General features: G+C 41.7%; 1 protein-coding gene across 3 annotated transcripts in view; it reads right to left on the bottom strand.

The window, feature by feature from the left end:
* The window catches only part of BTBD9 (BTB domain containing 9), a 422827-nt gene extending 408805 nt beyond the window's left edge, over positions 1 to 14022 (bottom strand). For all 3 annotated transcript variants that reach the window (XR_006818290.1, XR_006818291.1, XM_046004605.1), the window contains exon 1: positions 13756 to 14022. The gene's annotated coding sequence lies outside the window, so the exon portion shown is untranslated. The remainder of the gene's footprint in view (positions 1 to 13755) is intronic.
* Between the last annotated feature and the right edge of the window lie 784 nt (positions 14023 to 14806).

Below are 14806 nucleotides of genomic sequence, written 5' to 3' on the forward strand. Positions count from 1 at the left end.
ACTTTATAAAGAAATGAAACGTCCATCAAAAAGGGAGTTATGATGTATCTGTTAAAAGATAATTTTTTAAAAGGTAAAATCACGACACGTATAAATCACGATATAGATATAAAATATATCAAAGATTTTATTTAAATCACTAATTAGTGAAGCATTCAGTAAGATATTATAAAGAGTTCAAAATAGAAGTCAAAGAACACACACACACACACAGGTACGCATGCTATCCGGAATGCTAACACTGCTTTACATATAGATGCAAAACCAGTAAATATCCCCAGGGCAACATTCAATTGCATTCCACTGGACAAAATCCACTTGTGTTTCTATGAACAAGAATCATCTGCATTACTGTCAGATTTCCACAATTTATAGTTATAAAATAGCTCAAAGACAATGAAAGGCACAGAAAGCCCAGAAGAGTGCACTAGATAGGACAGTCAGTGATTTTTTTTTCTTAATGCCCATTTCAGTCTTCCACAATTCTTTTTTTTCCTGACAACAACCATACAATGAATGGAACATTGTAAGGGCTGCTAAAGAGAATGAGGCAGGCTTTCATATACTGACATGGAACAGCCTCCAAGATACAATGAGGAAAAAGCCAGATGCAGTAATGTAGCATGTGACATTTATGTTTAAGAATAAACATAAGAATGTGCCATTTACGAACAGATTATTTCTGAAAAGGTATACAGGAATCTTTACTACTTTTATTCACCCCCAAAAGAATGAGAACATATCTTTGCCTGCTTTGTTCATCCCTCTATCTCCAAATGCTAGAACAATTTCTGGTATTTACGTGGCACTTGATAAAAATTTGTTGACCAAATCAATGTATCAGTGGTAGTAGTGACTGCTTCCAGAAGGAAGAACTGGATATCTGTTGGGTAAGGATGAAGGGAAGACCGACTTTCTGTTGTATACCCCTTTGTATTTTTAAATTTTGTACCATGTCCATATATTACCTCCTTAAAACTGATTTTTTTTTTTAAAGATAATGAGTTGATTTGTTACAAAGGGGATTTCCTCATTAAGCTATCTTCTCCATCTCTAGGACTTCAGGAAGGTACTGAAAACTACAGAGTGAGTATTAGCTGACTTGATATAAGTGAGCCTCATACTGAAAATACAAAGCTCAAAAACAAATAGAAATATTTAAATGGTTTAAACACTTTAGAAAAGTCTGCTTTTATCTACTGATATTGAAGATCTGCACACCATATAACTCAGTAATACTACTCTGTTATACACTAAGGTAAAATATGTTCATGAGCATGTATAAGAATATCCTAGCTAAAACACAAAAGGCCCTAGAGACAACCAAAATGTCCATCAAAAATGGAAAGGATAAATTGTACAGTCCTGAAATAGAACACTATGCAGCAGTGAAAATGAAAAATCAGCTGTATGCAACGAGATGAATAAATCTCAATGTAGTATTAAACAATCCCAACATAAAGAATACACACATATGATTTTATATAAGGTTCCAAAATAGGATAAGTAACCTCTAAGTATTTAATGGGTATACTTAGGGGATAAAACATTAAAAAAAAAAAGAGTAAGGAAGTAATATTATAAAAGTAAGGACAGTGTTTACTTTTAGGAGAGGGGCTGATATTGGAAAGGGGCCTAGGGACCTGCAGGGTTTTATTTCTTAACCAAGTGGAAATATACTGGTTGTTACTTTAATTTATTAAGTTCAGCATTTGTGTTCCATGTACTTTTCTGTATGTGTGTCGTTGGACTCCAGAAACAAAAGTTTTTAAAGATATAGACATTTTCTATGCAAGCTGGAACCCAGGCAAGGAAAGCATCAGAGTGAGTTCTAGAATCCTGTGCCAAAGACTATGTGTCCTATGGGACAAAAAAGGAAAGCGAGGGGGGAAACAAACAAGCTTTCCTTCTCTTTTTTTTTTTTTTTGGAGGTTCCTTGTGCCTTTGTCAGCTCAGTTTAAGTGTTCCCATTTTTCACAGCTTGTTCACTTCTTTCTCCATTTTTGGTATGTACTAATGTCTTTAAAAGTTCCTCATATGGGGCACCTGGGTAGCTCAGTCGGCTGGCTGCCTTAGGCTACCTGCCTTAGGTTCAGGTCATGATCCCGAATCCTGGGATCGAGCCCCACATCAGGCTCCCTGCTCAGTGGAGAGTCTGCTTCTCCTTCTCTCTCTCTCTGCTCCTCCCCGCCTCATGCTCTCTCTCTTTGCTCACTCTCTCTCTCAAATAAATAAAAATTTTTAAAAAAATCTCCTGCAATTTTGCTAACACTCTGTCCATGGTCCCCAAAGTTTAGTTCTATCAGAACCACCTAGAGGAAATGGTAAAACACAGACTGCCAAGTCCCATCCCCAGAGTTTCTGGTTCAGAAAGTCTAAAGTGAGGTCCTCAGATTTCCATTTTGAACAAACTACCAGGTGACTTTAAAGCATTGTGAACCACTGCTCTATAGCTAAGGATTCCAATGCAATAATGTAGGCAAGAAATTAAGGACTTCAATGAAGGTAAAAGCAGTAAGAATGGAAGGAGAAAATGGGTATGAGGGATTATGAACAAGACAGAATATGAGGGTATAAGAGAGAAGGAGTTCAGAACACTCAGGTTTTCAGCTTAGATGAACAATGTAGCATTCATCAGGACAAGGAATTGAGGGGGAAGAAAAGCAAGTTCAATCTGGTAAGAAATTAATCTATGGCTAGGAAGTGTGACTAAGGAAGCCCAAGAAAGGAACCTAACTTAAATGGGAAAGGTAGAGGGAAGCATGAATGGAATGAGGCAACAAGAGGAAAGCACTCTAGAAGTACTAGGTAAATATGAGAAACCCCATAGAAGCAAGCAGGTGACCTTCTCACAAAGGAATTTTATGCAGTTGTAAAAAAAGAACAAGAAAGGTTCTAGGAACTTATGTGGAGTGGTTTCTAGGATACAATGTTAAGTGTAAAAAGTAAAATGCAAAAGAATGTCTATAGCACCTTTTGTGTAAGAAAAAAAAAACGGGGGGATAAGAAAATACACACGTATGTGGTCATTTGTGCAAAAGGAAGCATAGTAAGGATAGAGCAGAGAAAATGAATAGATTGTAGACAGTGGTTAGAAAAAGGGTGGAAAGGATGGAAGAAATGGGGATGCCACTTTTCTGAGAATGCCTTCTTGACTTTTGCAACCAAGTTCATGTTTCACATGCTGAAAAAGGACAGTAAATGAAAACAACAAAGATGGGGAGGCAAGAGGGTGACCTAAAATACAGAGGATCAAAAGAACCAAGCTCTATTTCAAATGAGTAACATATTCACACTAAAGGGACTACCTAACTATTTAACTTTTGAGCAAAGTGGCTGTACGATATGCCTTCAGGCTAAAGGTTAAGAAACAAATACTGAATTTTCAAAAAGGCACAGGTTAGCAATTCTGAACCTACTTTCTAGGTACATGAATGTACAGATAAGTAAATATAAGGTCAAAAGGGGGGACCAGGTTTCACTGTAGGAGAAGGGAGTAACAAACATGAAAAGAGGAACAGTTAGAAGAAAGCCTGCAAGAAATCCTGTGGTATAGGACGGGAACCGGAAGGGTCAGTGTGAACTCCTGGATTTAATACAGGTAGAAGATATACAAAACTAGATAAAGAGGTGTTTGGGGGCAAACACACACACACAGCCCTGAGAGGGTCTAGAAGCAAAGACATTCCGATAGCTGTGAGCACACCTAGCACTGGGATTTTAAATTTTCATTCCACTGTACTTAACATATAGTTGTATCAGTTCCAGGTGTACAGTTTAATGATTCAACAGTTCCATATATTATTCAGTGCTCATCAAGCTAAGTTTATCTTAATCCCCTTTACCTGTTTCACCCACGTTCCCCCCTCCTCCTATCTCCTCCGGTAACTATCAATTTGTTCTCCGTAATGAAGAGTCTGGTATTTTGTCTCTTTTCTTTTTCATTGTTCATTTCTTTTTTTCTCTTAAATTCCATATGTGAGTGAAATCACATGGTATTTGTCTTCCTCTGATTGACTTATTTCATCTAGCACTGTATCTTCTAGATCCCTCCATGTTGACACAAATGGCAAGATTTCAATCTTTTTATGGCTGAATAATATTCCATTGAATACATACCACATCTTTATCCATTCACCTATTGATGGGCACCCGGGCTGCCTCCATAGTTTAGCTATATAAGGCTCTGCAGCTTACTCTTCAACTGTGTGTGTGTGTGTGTGTGTGTGTGTGTGTGTGTGTGTGTGTGTGTAAGAAGGAGAGAGAGAGACAGACAGAGAAGGGATAAAACAGACATGGTAAAATGCTAACATTTGGGGGAATGTTGTAAAGGTTATAGGAGAATTCTTTTCTGTCTAAAATTCGGTCAAAATAAAAAGAAAAAAGTAAGGTAACTGATACCTATTAGGGTAGGGACAGTAAAATCTAGATCTGGTTAACATCTAAAGAAACAGGGGTACCTGGGTGGCACTTACAGGGGTAAGTCTCTGACCCTTGGTTTTGGCTCAGGTCATGATCTCAGGGTCGTGAGACTGAGCCCCAAGTCAGGCTCCATGCTCGGTGCAGAGTCTGCTTGATATTCTCTCTCTCCCTCTCCCTCTGCTCCATCCCTGCTCATGCTCTCTCTCAAATAAATAAAAATCTTAAAAAAAAAAAATCTAGGGACGCCTGGTGGCTCAGTTGGTTAAGCAGCTGCCTTCGGCTCAGGTCATGATCCCAGCTTCTTGGGATCGAGTCCCACATCAGGCTCCTTGCTCGGCGGGGAGCCTGCTTCTCCCTCTGACTCTGCCTGCCACGCTGTCTGCCTGTGATCCCTCTCTCCCTCTCTCTCTCTGACAAATAAAAAATAAAATCTTTAAAAAAAAAAATCTAAATAAATAAAGTGCCAAAATATGACCTAACTGTGATGTTCCAAAAAGGTTCTCTGCCTAAACCAACTATATTCTATATACACTTTCAAAAGAATGAGATTCGGAATCTAATGGAGCTACTTTAAGAACCCTACTCAAGAAGAATTTCTCAAGTACCCAAAGGACTTGAACAAAGTTAAAAGCCTCATCCAAGCCATGAAACCCAAAGTCACTGTGCCCTGTGGAAGCTGAAATGCCTGCCTTCCACCACGGGTTAAGCAAGCATTTTTCTTCTAAAAGTTTGGAAGGTATGGGGCACCTGGGTGGCTCAGTAGGTTAAGCCTCTGCCTTCAGCTCAGGTCATGATCTCAGGGTCCTGGGGCCGAGCCCCACATCAGGCTCTCTGCTCGGTTGGGGGCCTGCTTCCCCCTCTCTCTCTGCCTGCCTCTCTGCCCACTTGTGATCTCTCTCTGTGTCAAATAAACAAATAAATAAATAAAATATTTTAAAAGTTTGGAAGGTAAATCAATTTGCCTTGAAATGTTTGGTTCTACTTAAGATTAATCATGAAAATTGTTAAATAGTGTAAATGAAATGATAGAAAAATAAATTTATAAAATAGGATAAAAATGAAACTTTCCAGCAGTATTAGAACTGCAGCTAATGAAACAGATACAAAACTTCAAGAAATCACAACAAATCTATAATCTGTGAAGACTTGCTTTAGATTTTAAAAACACTACCTTGACTTCAGAACATTTCCAGAACATACTGTTAATACACAAGTGAGAAAAATTACTACATTACTACATGGTGACAATAGAGACAATCAAGGGCACTTGGGTGGCTCAATCAGTAAAGCATCTGCCTTTGTCGCAGATCATGTTATCAGGGTACTGGGTTGAAGCCACACATGGGGGGGGGGGTAGCTGCTCAGCAGGGAGTCTGCTTCTCCCTCTCCTTCTGCCCCTCACTCCACTCTTGCACACTCTCTCGCTCTCTGTCAAATAAATAAATAAATAAATAAAATCTTTAAAAAAAAACAGAGACAATTTCAGCTGGGGAAATAGCTTCATATGACAAAGGATCTACGGTGTTTTAAAATATACCTACAAATTCTTTGACCCGCCCCCTCCCCCCAAAAAAGTGGAGCCTAATTTCCTTCCTTTGAGTGTGGGCTGGTTTTAATGACTTGTTTGTAAAAAATGGAACAGAGCAGAAGGGGCAGTGTGTGTTTTCAAAACAGGCCATATAAGGCATGTGGTATCCTCTTTCCTCTTGCATCACTTGCTCTGGGTGAAGCCAGCTGACATGTTGTGAGGATACTCAAACAGTCCAATAAAAGACCTAAGGCTTACGCCAATAGCCATGGCATTGAGCCAGGCCCAACAAGCCTATAGAGGACTATGGCAGTCCTGGTCAACAGAGGAGGGCAATTCATCAGATACTCTGAGCCAAAACCATCCAACTAAGCTGCAAATGAATTCCCAACCCATAGAAATCATTAGATAAGAAATTTTGAGGGGCTCCTGGGTTTCTCAGTTAGTTGGGCCTCCAGCTCTTGATTTCAGTTCAGGTCATGATCTCAGGGTTGTGAAATAGAACTCCCCGTCCGGCTTTGAGCTGGGTACAGACCTGCTTAAAATTCTCTTGCTCCCTCTGTCCCTTCCCTCTCTACCTTCTCTCTCTCTTTCTTTAAAAAAAAAAAAAAAGTTTGCTGTTTTAGGCTGCTAATTTGGAGAGGGGGTAATTTGTTACATAGCAATAGATAATACTGGGTTTAGTATTTATCCATTTGTATAAATATATTTTATAAAAGTATTAATTGTGGAAATTAGCCAGAATTCAGTCTGCTTTACAAAGATGCTTACAGTTGTAATTTCAGGACTATTAAAAACTAGGACCCAAAAGGGTCAAATAAAATATACAGATAACTATTTAACCTGCAAATAGATTAAAAAACGAACACGTGGGTGGGTAGAAGGAATAAGTGGTGTAGAGAGGAGGGAGAGAAATATACACTGTTTAGGATGATGAGCAAGATATTTTTCACTAAGTGATAAAAAGGAGTTCTGAATTTACTTTAAATGTCATTAGCTTGGAAAAGTACAGTTCTTCCTATTGAAGACTTTTGCACCTATATATAGAAAAGTAGAAAATCTGATGTTTATGTAAAATCTCTTGTCAGTCAGCTAAAAAATAAATAAATGGTCAAATGGTCTTCACAAAAGATGGCATTAGGTCTTTTAGATAACTCCTTTTCCCCTCTAACCCAAAAATATTATTAAATTGTCTTCAGTCACTCAGGCAATTATTAAAATTCTAACTTCCTCCAATGAAGTTCCCCAAATCAGCAGAAACAAGATGGGATTTCTCCATCTGGACATTTGCATGCTAGGGCCCCATGCTGACACCAGTAGGTGACACAAAGAGCACTGGCTCTAGAGTCCAGGCCTGGGGCTGAAGCCTTGTCCCATTATACTAGCCACAAACGGCAGGCAAACTTTTCTCCCCATTTTGTGTCTCAGTTGCTTTATTAGTAAAATGGAGATAACACTCAACTTACAAAACTGTTATTATAAGGATTAAATGACCTATAGAAAGAGCCTAGCATAATACGGTGACTTGACAAACAATAGCTAGTTGTTAATAACCTTTCAGCTTTCATGTACTATAAGTACACTTCCCAAACCAAAAAAAACAAGGACACAGACTGCCAGATATTTTTTGGTATCCCATAAAGATGCAAAAGGCAGCGCAAGAAATTAATATGGATTTGTGACATTATAATTTCTGGAACATTCATGTATGAACTGATATCGAAACTTAACACTCAAGCACTCAACAAGCACTGGAGAATCTACTCTGTGACCAATCTTTATATAGCATTTATCGTATTCTATGTAGTACTATAAATACATTTTTCTCTCTTCTACCAAAGTATATATTCTTTGATTGCTTAAAACTTCTTGTTTATTGGGGTGCCTGGATAGCACAGTCGGTTAACAACCCACTCTTGGTTTTGGCTCAGGTCGTGATCTCAGGGTCCTGGGATAGGGCTCCATGCCAGGCTCCGTACTCAGCAGTCTGCTTGAGTTTCTCTCTCTCTTTCTCTCTCTTTTTCGCTCTCTCTCTCTCCTTCTGGCCCTCCTGCTCATGCTCTCTTTTGCTCTCTCAAATAAATAAATCTTCAAACATTTTTATTTTAATATTTTTTTCATGGTTCCTTGCATACATAAGGCTGAATGAATTTAAGTTCAAGTCCTTGAGGTCTGCTCATATCAATATATTTTTAAGATTATAAAATGCAGGTATCAGATCTTCCCCTGACAACATGTATGCACACTGATTCACACTCATTTACACAACTAAAGCCAGGGTTAGATAGATGCTCAGAGCAATTAGTTCTCTGTGGCCAGAACTTTACAGTTTCTGGCACATGGTAATTACTTAACAAATGTTGACTATTATAAATGAGAGAGACCAAGAGCCCAGAAAGCCTGGTGAATAGCTAACTAGCTCATCATTAAACTACAACTTACCTCCTGAAATCTCTTTAATATGTGCTTGTACTATTGCTTTTACTATTTGCACAACTAGTGTTTGATTTTCTTATACCATGGAACTCTCTTACGAATTCCTGTCAGGGACGAGAATTAACATTTGCTCCATATGCCAAAAGTCCTCAGTATGTGAGACATATAAGATCCAAAATTTATCAGCAAACAAAATATGAATCTTCATATTCAAGTTCCTCTTGATCCACATTTCTGTGATCATATCTACTCCTGCTCCTTTCTTTTGACCAACCTATCGTAAACTTCCAAGGTACAGGGAGTATACTATTTCCTTATCATATAAACCCGCAAAGTGCCTCATAAAAGACACAGACTGTAATCTTGACACTTGTTATTGACAGGTATTTTGCAAACTGGACTGTGACATTAAAAATGACGGGGGTGGGGTTAGAACATCTAACACGAAATCACAGCACCTAGCTAATGCATCAGTATTTGAAAGAAATTTTCTGTAATTTCGTGTGTGTGTGTGTGTGTGTGTGTGTGTGTGTAAAATTAGAAATGGTATCTTCTCTATGACTCAGCATAGATATAAGAGGATGAATGAAATCTGTGTGTGAAGTATGTGTGCTCACATACTTGGGGCTTCCAAGGTTCATTCGAGCAATGCTATGTGCCAAGCATTGTGCCAAATTCTGGGGAAGACAGAAATAAGAATGTGATGAGGCCTATGGAACTGGAAAGAACACTGGTGGATCTACAGAGTCTTCAGACTGCTACCTCCCTAACCTTCTCTGAACTCTCTCCTGATTCTCCATTCACCTCAATCTCTTTGTTAGTCTCAATGCTGATTTCTCTCCTTTCATCAGTCTTCAAGTCAGTTGTTCTCAAAGTGCGGTCGTGGGAATACCAGCATCAGGATTACCTGAGAATGTGTTAAAAATGCAAATTCTCCACCCCACTCAGATCTACTCAATCAGGAACTATGGGCGTGGGGTCCAGTAATCTGTGTTTTATCAAGGCCTCATGTATTTCTCACACAAGCTGAAGTCTGAGGACCAATCGAAGTTTGATCTAAGTGTTGATGTCCAGAAGTTCCATTCCTTGTACTTTAAGTTCTCATTCTCTAATTTTTGGGTGGTTATATCTTCTTCTACTACCTCTGCAATGCTAACTATAACTACCACTACTAATAGCAACAGCTATCATTTATTAAGCATTTATAAGGTAGGTACTGTGCCAATCATTGTGCATATACTATCTTATTTAATCTCCACAATGATTCTTTAAAGTATTATTAATCCCACTTTTTGGAAGAAATTAAGGCTTAGAGATGTTAAATAACCTGCCCACAGTTGCCCAATCCAACCAATAAGTGAAACAGATCTGACCTCAGGTTTTCTGGACTCCAAAGTCCACAGAGTTAACTACTATACTCACTCCTAGAAAAGTACTATTTCCTCAGCCTTGGAGATTGTCACAATTATTCCTAAACTGTCTCATCAACTCTGGAGTAGAAATCCCAATCACTACTGGCTCTCTAAACTCTACACAGGGACCTGCTAATTAACATGCCATCATTTCCTCTCTCCATTGCATATCTGTTCTTCCTCCCGTGTTTTCTAATTTAACGTCCTAATAATCACCAGTTTTCAAGCCATACACACCTTTAACATCTCACTCTCTCACATCTAGCTGGTCATAACATTTAAAGATTTTAACATCTGGGGTGCCTGGGTGGCTCAGTGGGTTAAAGCCTCTGCCTTCAGCTCAGGTCATGATGTCAGGGTCCTGGGATCAAGCCCCGCATGGGGCTCTCTGCTCAGCAGGGAGCCTTCTTCCTCCAATCTCTCTCTCTGCCTGCCTCTCTGCCTACTTGTGATCTCTGTCTGTCAAATAAATAAGTAAATAAATAAATCTTTAAAAAAATAAAAAATAAAAAAATAAAGATTTTAACATCAAGGGGTGCCTGGGTGGCTCAGTGGGTTAAAGCCTCTGCCTTCAGCTCAGGTCATGATCTCAGGGTCCTGGGATGGAGCCCCGCATCAGGCTCTCTGTTCAGCGGCGAGCCTGCTTCCTCCTCTCTCCCTCTCTGCCTGCCTCTCTGCCTACTTGTGATCACTGTTTTGTCAAATAAATAAATAAAATCGTTAAAAAAAAAAAAAGATTTTAACGTCTAAGATACCTCTTTAGTCCACCCATTCCCACTCTCCCTCTTCATGCTCCCAGCATCTTTTATCTACATTCTAACTGGTCTCCCTGGCTCTCCAAACTAATGCAATTCTGCACAGGAACTGCAAGTTAACTTTGTAATCTGATTAGTCCATTTTCCAAGGCCCTCCATCACCAACATGGCGGTGACATTGGAGGGAAGAAAGTCTAGGCTTTTTAGAATGGAATGGAAAACCCCTTCATAATTTGGCTCCAAATATACCTTTCTTGTCTCATCAAGAAACAACTCAAGGTTTTCTGAAAATCCTATTATTTTTAATCTTTGGCAACTTTGCTTATGCTCTCCCCTCTGTTTGGAATGCCTGTTTTCTTTTTTACGTGTGAAAATTTCTACTTAACTTGCAGGGCTAATAAGTTCTATCCTCTTCTCTTTAAAGCTTTCCCTGATTCTATCAATTTTTCCCCAGCCAAAGTCATCAATACCCTCAGCATTTTACTTATTCCAAAGTGATTAACTATTATAACACACCACATTTAGGGGTTAGTTTAGTCTGACGAACACTTAGTATCTCAGAGGGTAGACTGTGTCTTGTTGTTTGTGTTCCCAGCACCCACCACAGTATCTAGCCATAGCCAGCACCCAATAAATATTTGCTGAGTTGTTAAATAATGCAACATTTGGTGCTGCAACTTTACACAGGGTAGGTTAGCAATTCAACTTCAGGTTTATGCACCATTCAAAAGAATTTCCACATAACAACAAAAGATATTATAAAGACTAAAGGTTCAACATTCAGCAGCAACATTTTTAATTTTCTCAAATCTTTCTGTCAATATTTTTTAGCATCCCTCTTCAAATAGACTCCTTTCCCAGCAAACATTCTTTGTATATATTACAGGATCAGCAGTAACTACAATCCTCACAGACCACTGTAAGAGATAATCCCAAGCAAAACTGTGTCACTGAGAGTGGCTGGATAATTGTTTTGGGTACATCATTTCAGATTTCCAATGGAGAGGCCCAAGCACATCAGGCAAATTTTAGAAATGGGGACATGCACTGCTGGCTAAAAACATAAGATACATTCACATTAGCGAGGCATTTATTCAAATTAGTAACTGCAATCAGAAGTATACAACAACCTGATCCTGGTTTAACCATAACATTTCCTAAGTTTAAGTAAGGATAACACATATTTTTGTCTAAGACTCTATTTTAACACAACTCCCATGCCATCCAAAAAGCTGGCCTTATCCCCGTTATCAGTGGGATCCTGATAAGCCTGCCTTCCTCTTAACACTTTCCCTTCCCAGCCTACTAAACCTCCTCTCTCCAGTATCTTCCTATCAGAGGTCTCCTACCCCATTCACCGGACAGGACCTGAAGGTCTGTCTCCTCTATATATCCCCCATCAATCGCAGTCACAAGATCTTCTCAACAAGTGATTTCTTTCCTCTCATTCAAATTTTATAGCTCTTTCAAAGACTGGATCAAATCTTACCTCTTCCAAAGAGTTCGCTAACTCAGCCCACCACAGGTCTTAACTTTTCTAAATTTCTCCTGCACTTAAAGTATAGCTCCTCCCACAGCACTTGGTTACATACTGCCTCATTTGGTTTCATGATTTGACATACATATGCTTTGTTTTCCCAGCCAGATTGCTCTTCAAAACAAAAAAAAACCAAAAAACAGGTCTTCTACATCATTTATATCTACAACCCTCCTCCCACATGTTACATGGTATAGGGTAGGGGGGGCACATGTATTAGCTACTTGATGAACTAAATTAAATGTTTGCTGTACATTAATAAACACAATGCAATATATTAAAAAATACCTATTGTGTGCCTACACTGCGGCAAACTTCTGTAGATGCTTAAGAGATAGCCATGAATAAAAATGACATGATACCTGTCCTAAAAACGGGTACTGTCCAGAGAACAAGAGACACTGAATTTCCAGTACTCTATGTGCTACAGAGCAAGATTATTGGTTCCAACATGTAAGCACCTCAGGCAGCATACTTTACAGATCCTCTTTTAGGAAACGGAACCACAAAATTTTAGAGCTGAACGAAAACTCACAAGTTAATTTCTTCAATTTTCTTGCACAGATCACGATTAAATTTCAGCATAGTCTCAGTACCAGTTCTAGGCATTGCCTTAATCAAAAGTCGGGAAATATTGACTTCTTCTGTACCTCCAATACTCTTTTTTTCCCAAGGACGGTAACTACAGCCGCCACACACTGACTCACAAGGATCCATTGCACAGAGAGTACTGGTCCCCGTTGATTTGCTGCACCTTACCCTCAGGCTTGCCCTACCACCACCATTTTCTAGCCCGCACGTTGAACAGAATCTGTATTTTCTGCCTAGTAACTAGCAAGTCTGTACTACTTTTAAGGAAGACAAAAAACAGTGCCTCCCTGCTTCCTTGGCCTTCATGATGACAGAAAAACAACAGGGGTCTGAGAAATGAAACAGCTGATTTGAGTCTACGAGGAAGTGAGATCTTAGGATGGATATCCGCCCCCGGCCTCAAAATCCTTAGCGGCAATGTGACAGAATGCCTAGGGCAAAGTTGTATGCGTGCGTTAGGCACGTGCACCTACATGAGAAGTTGGAAACTCGAGGCAACAGGTTGGCCGCCCCCTATGAGTACTGACAGATCGCCTTCCCCGGGTCGTGGGTGTGTCTGACGCCGCATGCCGGCACTGATTCACAACTCTCTCCATAACAACCGGCTCCTCCTCGGAGCCCAGCCAGGGCAGGGGCGAGGAAGGCCCCAGCATGCCAAACTTTCCGAACCCCAGTCCCGAGTCCCCAGCTCCGCCTCCTCTCGGTCGCTCGGTCAACCCTGTCTCAGGCAGGCTGCGAGACTGCTCTGGGAACCTGGGCTTCTCCAGATTCCGACTCCTCTGTCTGGGAGCCCGGCAAAGCCACCCAAGACACCCCCAGACACCTACTTCCCACTACACCTTCCGGAACTACACTGTCTTCACCGGCCCCTCGCTGCCGCTTCCCGGAGCGCCCGCGCCCAGAAACTGACCCTCGCCAGCCCCCGTCCCCGCTCCTTCCCCGCCCCCGGAAAAAGCGGCACAGGGGCGTGGAGTGGCACGCGCGTGTACAGTGGGGGCGCGCGTTCCCGCGCCCCGGGCCCACGCAGCAGGTGCGGCCAGGCCCCACCTCCCCTCCGAGGCCCCGGCTACTCACCCCAATGATGATCCTCTGCGACCTAGCCGCCCGTAAGGACGCCTCTTCCGCCTGCTCCGCACGCCCCTCGTAGCCACCGCCCCCTCTGCCGCCGTCGTCGCCGCCGTCCTCGCCGCCGCCGCCGCCGCCGCCGCCGCCGCCGCCGCCGCGGCGCGCGTCCGCCCTCACGCACACCGCCGTGGCCGCGCACGCGCCTCTGCGCGCTGGCGTCACTTAGCAACCGGTGGGCGGTGGAGCGGCGGGATCTGAGGGTTTAGGGTCGGAGGTGCCCTCTGGCGGGTTTTGCGGCGTTTCCCCACCCGCCCGACCCGTCGCCCTCCTTAGTTGGGGGCCCCAGGGTGTGGCTGCCCTGCCGGCTCCTGGCTCCGGGTAAGTCACGTCACCATACGTCAATGTATGGCGTCACCGATCGCGTCACTGCAGATGGGAAGGTCCCTGCCGCGAGGTTCCAGGGCTCCTGTGGTTGCGCGACCTGTGGCCTGGTCCAGACCGAAGTGGATCCCGTCGGTATTTCTGCGAAGTGCGGGAAGGTTTGACAGGGAGTGGAACCAGAAGGGGATGAGGGCGCGGTTGACGTGGAATACTGCTGAGTGACCCTCGTTAACCGAGCAGCAGGGTGGGATGGACCGATCCTTGAATTCCCGTTAACTTATTTTATAAATGGGGCTGACAGTACCCATCCTGCCTGCCGGCAGAATTGTGAGGCTAAGAGGAAATAATGTATGCATACTTACTTTGTAGGGTATAAAGCTCATTAGACTTTAAAATATTCTTATTATAGGAGAAGTTGGCCAAGCAAGAGCAGAAGAGAGCAGGGATTTTGGAGTCAGAGAAATCTAGGTTCAAGTCTGATCCTGGCTGATGCTGGATAGGCAATTTTGCTTGATGTTTGGACAGACTGGGGTACCAGGGTGTGGGGGGGTTGGAGACTAACTAAAAAGGACATAATTCTAGGCGAAGGATGTTTCATGAGCAAAGGTATGGAAGTGAAAATGAACAGGAAGAGTAAGACTTGAGACCAGGACACCAGGCGATTGCTATACTCCAGTTA

The sequence above is a fragment of the Meles meles genome, chromosome 5, assembly GCF_922984935.1.
Source record: "Meles meles chromosome 5, mMelMel3.1 paternal haplotype, whole genome shotgun sequence".
In the NCBI taxonomy this organism is placed as follows: Eukaryota; Metazoa; Chordata; class Mammalia; order Carnivora; family Mustelidae; genus Meles; species Meles meles.